Source organism: Mangifera indica, chromosome 12 (genome assembly GCF_011075055.1).
Source record: "Mangifera indica cultivar Alphonso chromosome 12, CATAS_Mindica_2.1, whole genome shotgun sequence".
NCBI lineage: Eukaryota > Viridiplantae > Streptophyta > Magnoliopsida > Sapindales > Anacardiaceae > Mangifera > Mangifera indica.
The window spans coordinates 5,132,506-5,144,953 of record NC_058148.1 but is presented as its reverse complement, the minus strand read 5'-3'; the positions used below and the strand labels follow the sequence as shown (position 1 = coordinate 5,144,953).

The 12,448-nt window shown below is 33.8% G+C and overlaps 1 pseudogene; it reads left to right on the top strand.

The window, feature by feature from the left end:
* Positions 1 to 7,728: 7,728 nt before the first annotated feature.
* Positions 7,729 to 12,232, top strand: LOC123193153 (annotated as a pseudogene).
* The last annotated feature ends 216 nt before the right edge of the window (positions 12,233 to 12,448 follow it).

Below are 12,448 nucleotides of genomic sequence, written 5' to 3'. Positions count from 1 at the left end.
TAAAGAACAAAACTTAATCTCACAATCATTGTAGTTCCATGGTTTCAGATCCCTTTAACGAAGAGAAAATATTTAGCCACTGTAAACCATATTTAGCTCTCTAATCCTCCAATTACAATGATGAATAATCATCCCAACAAAATAAAAATAAAAAAAATATAATTTTTCCCTATTCAGATATGGAAATAAAGGTCAATCATAATCTTCTAATCCAGCCAAGCAAAGGTGATACATATCTTCCCAAAAAGAAAGGAAAAGATATATATTTTAATGTATATCCTTTCTCCAAAAATATTATTCCTTATCTATCTCAATTAATCCTTTTTTCTAGCTAATAATTATCCCTTTTCTAATAAGCAAATCTTGACATTTTATAGAATATCTCAGCTGATTTGGACGTCCAGATTCAATTTTCGAATTCTACTTTCGTCGTTTCACATATCTACGCCTAGTCAACATCACGGATTTTGTAGATTAATAGGTATGCTCCAATTTTTAATCTTCTTGGCCCAACTTACTCCGAAAATATTCAAAACTTCCTAAGTGTAAAAGATAAATAATTCCATTAGATTGAATTAAATTATCACACAACATAAGAGAATTAGAACTCAAAATAATAACAATTAACGACGTTATCAAATTCTCTTACACTTATCTTTTGTTTATCCTCGAGTAAAACAAAAACAAAAAGGTTATATCAATCTCTTTTCTCATGAGACCAAAAAGTGTACATACCTTAGGATTCAAACCAACCAAGACTCAAGCAACAACACGCATCATCATCAAACTTTACAAGGAAATATGCACAAAGACAAATCAAGACAATCGCGTTCTAAAGCATATATGAAGTTTTTGGTGAATCTCTTCACGGTTATCACTTATACCACTCATGTGTTTAATGGTTCGGTGTTTCGCTCAAATTCTTCCAATGCAAACATTCTACCATAGGCTTGCTTATGCACCAAATCTCCACCACTTAGATCATATACATGTATAAATCAAAAGGACTTTATTTTAGGTTGTAATGGGGCTTCGAGTGAAGGTGAAAATTAATGGATACGAAAGGTTAAAACCATGAGCATTAACAAAGCATTTAAACATATAGAGGGAACAAAAATCTAAAGCTGAAAACACCACATTTCTCTTTTGTAATTTCTTTCTCCTGCCTTTTTTTTTTTTCCATTCAACTTCTTTTTTTTTTTCTTTTCTCTCTCTCTTTTTTTTTCTATTTTTGATTTTTTTCATCATTTTTTTCCTTTTTTTTCTTGAATAACTAAGAAAATTGGATAGTAAAGATAACAACATAAGGCAATAACGATAACAATCTTCATGCCAACTTCTTTTCATCATCTCATCCTAATACATTTAACTCCCTTTTTCCCCCCACACTTAAATTTTTCAAGATAGTAAACTCACCAAGCAACAAAATTTAGTTTAAATGCCCTGCTAACATTCATGATTGGGTGAGGATATTTGCTTGAAGGTTTGGGTTTGTAATATGGTTTTAGCTCAAAGAATCAAGGGTTTTTTAAGCTAAAGGGTTTTAAACAAGAATGCCTTAATCATTTTCATGCAAGTATATATCAATGTAGTCTCAAAACAGTTTAAAGCAAGTTCTAGAGACATATTCACATGAGAGAACATCACTCATCAAAGAAGACATAGATTGATATGTATGTTTCAATCTTTTTTAGCTCAAAACTCACAAATTAAATCAATTCACCTCAACTTCAAACATAGCTCTATCATTTAATTATTTAAATTTGTTTAAGTGCATACCCCTAGTTAATCTAAAAAATCAGTGTATATTGCTCTCATACTTAATAAGCTAAATCCCAAGGCATGTATACAAATTAATTCATTCAAAATGAAATTAATTGAACTGTTTGGTTGACTAAAAACAGGGAAGAATACTCCAATTGCCATATCAATGAAAACAAAAACAAAAACCAACTTTAACCAGTAACGAACAACAACAAAGACAGAACAAAGTGAAAAATAAGGCATAGCCAGAAGAAGAAAAACACAAAATAGAACAGAATAAAAAAGAACAGAGCATAGAAGAACAAAACATAATAAAAACAGGACAAAAGGACAGATCATAAGAATAGATCAGAAACACAGAAGACAAGTAAAGAAAAACAGAAAATAAAACACAAGTAAACCCTCCCCCACACTTAAACCAAATATTGTCCGCAATGTTTAAACAAAATACACAATGATGAAAACTGAAATTTAAAAGAAAAGGAAAAGGAAATTTCTCTGGGTTTGTGGAAAAGGAGCAACAGTTTGAATTATGGAGATGGAGGATAAGGTGGCGTGAATCCTTGAGAATTGAAGAATGCCATCAGATTACGCTCCATACAGTTTAATTTTGGTTCACATTTATGTAGTTGTGCCCCTATGTTGTCTAATGAATGAGCATAGAAAGATGATGGAATGTTTGCTTGTGGTTGGGTACAGCTAGAATTTGCTTCTGTTGTTGTTCTCTGCTGCCTATTTAGCCTAAAATGAGGCATTGCTGCTAGTCCAGGTTACACGAGACTGAAACTGCCATCTACTTGTTTTGTCATAATTACCATCTTGTTTAAACAAGTCATGTTCAATGGTTCCACCTCACAAGCAATGTGCATGTTATGATTAGAAATACCGTTTACTCACACATGACCAGTTAATTTTAATGGAACCTTAACCCCTGAAAATTTAATCTCATTTTTCCTTCTACAAGTTTAAAAACTAATATTTTTTTCCTAAGCTAAATTTGAAAAGATTGCATTTCCCCCCTAGTGTTTAGTTTCAAAACTCGTTCACTTTCTCCAGCACCATCGCTGACCATCTCTCTCTCCCGACGTTTCTCTTCCACAGATGACTTGCTTTTACTCCACCCCAATCCATCCGACACTGAGAGATGTCATTTGGGAAGAGAAATCGTCTTCCCAGATGACAAAGACAAGATCGAAGACAACTCGTCTTCTCAGAGGATGACGAGGCATCTCGTCTTTGTCATTTGGAAAGACGATTTCTCTTCCTAAACGACATCTCTCGACGTTTGATGGATTGGGGTGGAGTTGAGGTGGGCTATCGATGGAAAAGAAACCATTGGAAGGGAGAGATGACCGACGATGGCGCTGGAGAAAGTAAAGGGGTTTGGAAACTAAAACCTAGGGGGGAAATGTGATCTTTTCAAACTTGGCTTAGGGGAGAAAAATTAGTTTTTTAAATTTTGAGGGGGAAATGAAATCATATTTAAGCTTATTTTTAATATTAAATATAAAATAACGATTTTGCCCCTACTATCATTAATTTTAACTGCTCATAGGTGGGTAAATGATATTTCCATAGTTAATAGGAAAACTTTCAGAATTCAGTATAGTTTGGGTGGGATATAGTCCTTTGGCCTAGAAATATCTAATAAACCCAAATTAATGGTTAATTAAGTGATATAAAAATCAAAGATTAAAGGTTTATTTTTCTTCTGGACCATTGATTGGAATCGAGTGAGTAACCAAAAACTTAAATTAACTTGAATATTATGCTCCATATACCATAAAAAATAAAACTCAACCTTAGAAATAGTAGTTGCACTATCCCTCCTTCCAGAAAAAATTAAAAGCCAATAATCGTTATAAATATTTAAACACAGGACTTTTTAAATAAGAGCTCTTGGAAGCACTATGGTTGTATGGAGCAGAATCAACCGACCATTCATGCCACAAATCAGTAGGATTAAAATCAGGATTGTAATCACATTGGGAGCATACATATCACTCACTCTTTGCATCCTCTTTTTTTAGAAACCCCAAAGCAATGTCAAATTCGGAAATTGAAAATGAACATTCTATCCCCATTATCCTAAACTCAACTATTCCCTTCGTAAATAAATCAAACTCCTCATCATCATTAAATTGAAATGTTGTATAAAATTCACGGGTTAGCTCAATAAAGACAGGGCAGTTCACATATACATAATTTTTCCAATCCAGTCTATTCACAAGTTCATCAATTTCATTACGAATGCCCAATTGATCAAGAGTTTGAGTATGAACATACTTACAATGGTAGATTTTGTGCTCACACATAGACCCATATCGTTGTTGGTCTTATTCATCAATAAAGGTATTGAAGCCACCTAGTTTGAGCTTTAGGCCACTGGAGAGTTCCACTTTCTTCCCTTTTCGAGTGCACTTTCGTGGACCAGAGTGGATTGAAGTAGTGGCGGTTTGTCGTGGCTAAGGTGATGATTAGGAAGATGATGATTAAGGTGTTGAATGTGCAGGAGAGGGTGAAGACTATTGAGTTCGATTGACGGGTGATTCGTCGGGTTTTGATGACAGCTCTGGTGTAAGGGGTCTCCTATAGGTGGATTTTGCTAGTCTTTGATGTTGTGAGCGAGTTCTAACCATGATGTTATAGAATGGGTGAAGAGACTGCTTGGTTTTTAATAGGAGAGAAAGTGTGGTGTGTGGGTTTGGTAAATATGATTTTTGGAAACATATAATCCCAGCCTTATAATTACACTGAATCATATGGGTCTCTTGTATTTAAGAAAATAATAAAGTAATAGCTGGACCTTGACAGAAACGCATGACCCAGTTCTAAAACACCAAAATACAGATTTCTCCCCTATGAACATTTACAGAAGGCTAACTGGAACCTAGTAGAAGGAAGAAGATGATTGAATAGTAACATAAAAATAAATTAAAATGAACCTAATTGAAAATCATAAAATAATTGCTAATTAAATATCTAAAAATCTTAAACTGAAATTTAAAACAAAAATTGATGTTCATAAAGGCACATTGACCATGAAGTTTGATGGTGAAGCTGTCTAGTTTAATATTTATGATGTTATAAAATATCCTGATGTGGATTTTCTTGTTTATTCAATTAATTTAATTGATTCTTTAGCGTAAGATATTTTTGAACTTGATGGTGATGATGAGTTGGAAGTGGCTAACCATAAGCATATTTTGAAAGAAAGTGATGAATTTAAATTAAATTCAAATGTGCAGATTACAGTGGCAGAAATGAATGAGTTTGTGGAATTGAAAAATATAGGTAATGTATCTTATATTGAGCTGCTAGTGCCTAATGAAAAACTAGTACCTTTGTTTTGTAGGCACTAGAGCTAGAGCTAAAATATCTTCCAGATCACCTCAAATATGTGTACCTTAGAGATAGGGAGACCTTACTAGTAATTATTTCTAATAAGTTAAATGAGCAGCAAGAAGAAAAATTGGTACAGATTCTGAAGAAGCATAAAATAGCCATAGGATGGACCATTGCTAATATTAAAGGAATCAGTCCTTCTACCTGCATGCATCGAATCCTTCTTGAAGAGAGAGCTAAACCAATTCGACAATCACAAAAGAGGTTGAACCTGTCGATGATGGAAGTAGTAAAAAAGGAAATTTTGAAGTTGCTTTAAGCCGGAGTAATTTATCCAATTTTAGATAGTGAATGGGTCAGTCCTATTTAAGTTGTACAAAGAAGACTGACATTACAGTGGTAAAAAATCAAAATAATGAATTGGTACCCACTCGAGTTCAAAATGGGTGGCAGGTTTATATCGATTATAGGAAATTAAATGTTGTAACCTATAAAGATAATTTTTCGTTGCCGTTTATTGATCAAATATTGGAAAGGCTAGCTGGCCAAGCTTACTACTGTTTTCTAGATGGCTTTTCAGAATACTTTCAAATTGTAATTACTCTAGAAGATCGGGAGAATACGACTTTCACATGCCCATTTGGAACCTTTGCATATCGACGAATGCCATTTGGAGCTTGTAATGCACCAACCACTTTTCAAAGGTGTATGGTCAATATATTTTCAGATTATGTTGAGTACATTATAAAAATTTTTATGGATGATTTTACTATTTATGAGGATTCATTTGATAATTGCTTACACAATCTCTCACTTGTTTTACAAAGATTCATTGAAACTAACCTTGTTTTAAATTTTGAAAAATGTCATTTTATGGTTGAGCAAGGTATAGTTTTAGGATATGTAGTTTCAGCTAGGGGTATAGAGGTAGATAAGACTAAAATTGATATTATTCAATCTTTACCTTACCTTGTTAGTGTGCGGGAAATTTGTTCTTTCCTTGGCCATGCAGGTTTTTATAGATGCTTTATTAAAGATTTTTTGCGTATTGCATTGTCATTGTGTAAGTTGCTGCAAAATGATGTGGCTTTCGAATTTGATGAAGGGTGTAAAAATGCATTTGACAAGTTGAAGCAGTTGTTGACTTCTGCACCAATAATTCAGCCACCTAATTGAAGTCTTCCACTTGAAATAATGTGCAATGCGAGTGATTATGCCGTAGGAGTTGTTTTGGGCCAGCAAGTTGGAAGGGTGCCACATGCTATATATTATGCCTCGATGACCTTAAATGATGCATAGAAAAATTATTCAACCACTGAAAAAGAATTTTTGGTTGTTGTTTTTGCATTAGAAAAATTTTGTTTTTATTTATTGGATACTAAAGTTGTTATTTATTCTGATTATGTAACCCTTAGGTATTTGATAACAAAGAAGGAGTCAAAACCAAGGCTTATAAGGTGGATTCTTTTGCTGAGTGAATTTGACCTAGAGAGCAAGGATAAAACTGGACAAGAGAATTGTGTTGTTGACCATTTAAGTCGCCTGGTTCATGTGAAAATAGAGCAGAGTCTGCAGGAGCAATTTCCTGATAAACAGTTATTTTCAGCAAACTGCAGGCTACCCTGGTATGCAAACATTATGAATTATTTGGTTACTAACATACTACCAGCTGATTTATCTAAGGCTCAAAGAGATAAACTGAAAAATGATGCAAAGTATTACGCATGAGATAATCCGTATTTGTGGAAACATTACGCTAATTAGGTTATAAGAAGGTGCGTACTTAAAACTGAAGTTTCTTCTATTATTACCTTTTGCCATTCATATGCTTGTGGAGGCCATTTTGGAGCTAAAAGGACAACAAGAAAAATTATGGATTGTAGATTTTTCTGGCCAACTTTATTTTGAGACACATACTCTTTTTGCAAATTTTGTGAACACTGTCAGAAGACAAATAATATTTCACAGAAAAATGAAATGCCTCAAACTCATATTTTAGTTTGTGAAATGTTTGATGTTTGAGGTATTGATTTCATGGGGCATTTTCCATCTTTTGGGAAGACGACAACTTCCACATCAGACGTCCAAATAGGAGGAGAGAGAGACCGTCAAAGGAAGAGGAAGCTTTGGGAGAGAGAGGTCACTGACAATGGAGTCGAAGATCTCGAAATGAAACCTTATGGTGAAACTGTCATTTTTTAAAATTTAGGTTATAAGAAACTTTTAGTTTTTAAAATTTAGGGGGATAAAAAGAGATTATATTTTAGTTTATTTTTAATATTATAGAAAAATGATTATTTTATCCTTATTATTGTTAATTTTAACTGTTTATGGATGAGTATTTGAGATTATCAAAATTAAAAAGGAGAAACTTGAGAATGTAACATACCTTGGTTAGGAAATACTCCTTTGGCCAATATTATATCATATAAAAGAAATAAGCTAATGAAGTGATATGAATATTAATAAAATTATATGTATTTATGATGCAGAATTTGAATCATTCTGTGAATAAATAGCTGGTGAAGAAGACTTACCGGATATTCAAACCCACGTTAGGAAGAATATGGCTGAACCTATGGGTCCCACGTGGGCCCGTATTACGCAGAAGAATGCCACATGTCCCGTTCTCATTTTGCCGGCCCATTCTTCTCTCTTCCTCCATTCAAAACCCTGTCTTTCTCATTCACTCCTTCACTTTCTTCTCTCCCGAAACGCAGCTCCACCGCCACTATGCTATCGTCCGCCGAACACACGGCTGATGATGCAGACAATATCAGCTTCACTTTCACCACTGCCATTACCGATTCCGAAGAACTGAGGCATAGGCTTAGCACAAGTTCAGGCTCGGAAGCCATAGCATGGACAAGTACAAACACAATGACAACCTTAATCGTAACATCCTCCTCCACCACAACCGCCAAAAACCTCCAAGCACAGCAATGCAAATACCAGTGCTGGCATGCAATCCAACGCGCGACCTCTACAAATGTACTCACGTTAAGCGACTTCCGATTCGTCCATCGCTTCGGCAGCGTCTACCTTGTGGAGCTGAAGTACGCGGATACCGGCTGCCTGTTTGCTGCAAAAGTCATGGACAAGAAAGAGCTGGTGAGTAGAAACAAAGAAAGTAGGGAAAGGGTAGAAAGGGAAATATTGGAAATGATCGATCATCCTTTCTTGCCCACTTTGTATGCTACGTTGGACTGTCCAGGGTGGTCGTGTCTGTTGACTGAGTTCTGTCCCGTTGGTGACCTTCATGTCCTCCACCAACGGCAGCCGAAAAAAAGATTCTCAGAATCCGCAGTTAGGTGCGTATTACTTAAGTACAGAATTTTATTGGCTTGTTACTTTATAAAATTAGATAATATTTAAAAATTTTGATTTAGGTGGTCGTGCGTCTGCATGTGCAGTGAAGAATGATGCGTGATTATCACGATTGGAGAACATTTAACTTTCATTATGTGTGTGGTCTTAAAAAATATGTCCCTTGAACGGTCATGATTGTGAGCCCACATTGTTTTTGGATATTCTGTCATACATGCGATCATGTTTAAAATTTTGCATGCCAACATTTAAGGAAGTATTTCATATTGAATTTCGTGTTACATTACTACAAATTTTGTAATTGCATAATATGTATTTTAATTAATTAATAACATATATAGATAATTCTAAAAATCAACTTTACAAATTCAAGATATCATTAATTTATTATGCTTTCCCTTTATGTTTTGGTAGAGCAATTGTTTCACAACTTTTTTTTTTTTTTCTATTAACACATTTCCATCCAGGAACTCAAAAAGGAAAAACGAAATAAAATTTTCCCACCTTTGGTTAGGTTAAAATTGCCTAAAATGCACTTTGTTCTTGCATGCTATGGGCAACCCCTCCCCACCATTCCCCCTCAACAAGAGCAACTTAAAATTTTCTCTTTTGTTTGTCAAATAGGTAAGAAAGATATTCTCAACCAATTTAGCTTTACGGGTCATGGGATTGCTTATAAAGCCGCATAAAATTCTATGGTTCTTCGTAGGCATGCCCTAAATATGATAAAACCACATAAAAAACTATAATTGAATCTCTTCAACAAGTTTAATTTGTGTTAATGACACGATTTTATTGTCTCATTGAGATGATAACAATTGACAAGGACTACTCTATTGGGATTTTATTAGCTCACAAAGAATGCATTCGAAAGATAAGGTCGATGTTGGAAGTAACAAAAGGTTGGCAGGAAACTCACAAAGATGTTTTTGAGTAGCTAAAGCAACAAGAAAAGGTTGAAGAAGGCATGGAAGGAAAGGAAAGTGTTTGTTTGTTGAGAAATTTGAAAGGAAAATAAGAGAAGTTTACCATGTTAGCAGGTCCACAAAAAACAATGACAACAATGAGATCAAAGACTTCAAAACTTATTTGCAGAGAGTGTTATAGTTAAAAAATGAGAGTTTGGGATTGGGAGAGAGAAAGTTTGAGATTGAGATTGAAAGAAATTTCGATTGGATTTATTTTTGTGAAGATGAAGAGGAAAGTTTGTCTGGAAGGAAGCTTGGAAGAGGCGCACATGGGGGAGGGGGGATGGCAAGGTCACTAGTAGTGGTGGGAAAGTTTGCGTTGGTGGTGAAAATAAGTGAATTTGTTTTGGTGAAGGAGAGGAAATAAAAAAAGAAAAATAATTATAATTTAAAATTAGATAGAAAAAATTATCTAAATGCCTTTTACAATTAAAGTAGATGGGAACATTAGATAATAAGTTTTAGATTGGGTAATTGTCAGTGAAGCAATGGGAAATGTGGTTGTGCCTTAAATTTTCGATCAACTTCTCTTTTTAATCTTTCGTTATTCCTTCACTGTGATACTGATACATTTACCATGGTTGTTGTCATCATCTTCCAAGATGGTAAATTCATCACAATCCCTTTCTAAATTTTATTTTATAATTATGTTCGTATGCAACTATTTAAAAGATAATTTTAACTTTTATTAAAAAAAAACATAAATTTTAAATTAGGTTATGCAATATGAGTTAACCATGCTAAAATTTTCTGAATTTTCCCCATTTTTCAAATTTGCCCATATTTTATTTTTAAATATTACCATGTTAAATTGTATGTCTCCATTGTATTTGTGGTAATATTGTAATTTCGCTAGCGTAAATATCATCTTTGAAAGGTAAATTACTTACTATTTTTCATCCATCATTCCCCAAAGTTAGAAAGATAAATGACTATTTATCTCTAACTATTTAAATTTTTAGTTACCATATTGTTTTTAATTGCAATCACCGAGAAATCATACCGAAAAAATGTGATATGACTAAATTATAGCCAAGGTGTAAATTGATAAGTGGAAATGTGTAGTAGTTGTCTGTAATGATTCCCCCAAAATTACACTGAAAAAGGTTTGAACTCATTGATTTATACCTGTAGTGTGAGAATACAACCAAATTGTGCTTCCTAATGCAATTTCAAATAACTTTTTATTTTAAAATTTTAAAAAGAAAAATGATGTTTATACCTTTTTGTTTTTAGTTAATTTATAGTTTAAATAATTTAACAAGTAATAAGTCTAGTTTTATTACACTTTGAGTTGTTGAGATGAATAGGGCTTGAATCATAATTTGCTTTGTGTTTTTAGGTTCTATGCATCAGAAGTGGTTGCTGCTCTAGAATACCTACACATGATAGGGATAATTTATCGTGACCTAAAGTTAGAGAATCTGCTTATAAGATCTGACGACCACATCATGTTGACAGACTTTGATATCTCTTTAAAATGTGAAGACTCTACATCATTTGCTCAAATCGTCTTTGATAAAAATCCACCAATTACATATCACAATAGTAATCACGCTGTTGATCTATCTCCATTTGGCAATTCATCATGCATCATACCTAATTGTATGGTGTTAGTGGTCTTGTGTTTTCACCCAAGTCATGATAAATGGAAAAAGAGACCAAGAAAGCATGGGGCTCTTGAGATAATCACTGAACTGATCAAGGTCAGATCGATGTCATTTGTTGGGACGCATGAGTACTTGGCCCCAGAGATTGTGTTAGGTGAAGGTCATGGTAACGTTGTGGATTGGTGGACTTTAGGGATATTCATATTTGAAATGTTCTATGGAATGACGCTGTTTAAGGGAATTGATCATCAGTTGACCTTGGTTAACATTGTGGCTTAAGCCCTCGAGTTCCCTAAGTAGTCATCCGTGCTTGAATCGGCCAAGGATCTGATTACACAACTTCTTGTAAAGGACCCAACTAAGTGAATAGGATCAATGATGGGGGCTACAACCATCAAGCATCACCCATTTTTCAATGGGGTTAATTGGGCATTGTTGAGATGTACATAACCACCATACATCCCTCAATTGATTGACTATCAGGATTTTGTTGTAGTCATTAGTAGCAATCATAATTTTGTCAAGTATTACTACTATAGAGAAATTTCAAATTTAATAGTAATATCAATAATATTTATGTATTACTAATGAATATAAATATATGTATATATTGATGCTCTTTATATAATTATATCATTTTGAATTATAAATAATTGATTTACCTTACATTTAAGTGAATATGTCGAAAATAGATGATTTGTGTGTAATATGAGGATGAGTTTCTGATGTATACACTAGAATAATTATGATTCAATTATGAAATATATAGAAAAAGTAGGAATTAGAAACTTGCCACCCAAATTAAACACCAAATGATACAAAAAATAATAATAATAATAGTAAGTTTTAACAAGGGATAAAGGCTTAGGAACTCACCACTCAATAAAATCCCAACTAAACACTCAAAGGAATCCACCCAGGAGATAATCCATAAGAAAGAAACTAATTTCTTCTCAATAATCTAAACTTAATGATCTATTGTATTAATGATAAAAGATTACAATTTGTAGGAAGAATACAACCATACGAAGAGTGTTCATCTAAATTCTAACCTAATTAATACCACTTAAGTGGGATGTGGATTGAATTTATGTCCCCAAATTCTTCCAAGAATAATGCATGATTTATCGGATCAAAAACACCTTAAACACTTTAACTCGTCCACCTAGTTACCTTCATTTCTTGCAATGGAAGATGGACAAGTACCTGGAGGTTTAACTTTGGAACAAACCCAAATCCAAGGCTTTCAACATGCTCTTTAAAAGGGAGCAAATGGCTCAAATAATGACACTAGTACAACAACAATAACCTAGAAGATCATCACCACTCACTCCTCATCAAAACTATCTAATTAGATCTTATGGAGAAGATGAAGTCTCTATTGATTCAAGGACTGAAGAAGAGCAAGATCTTAGACCAAGGAGATACTGGAGG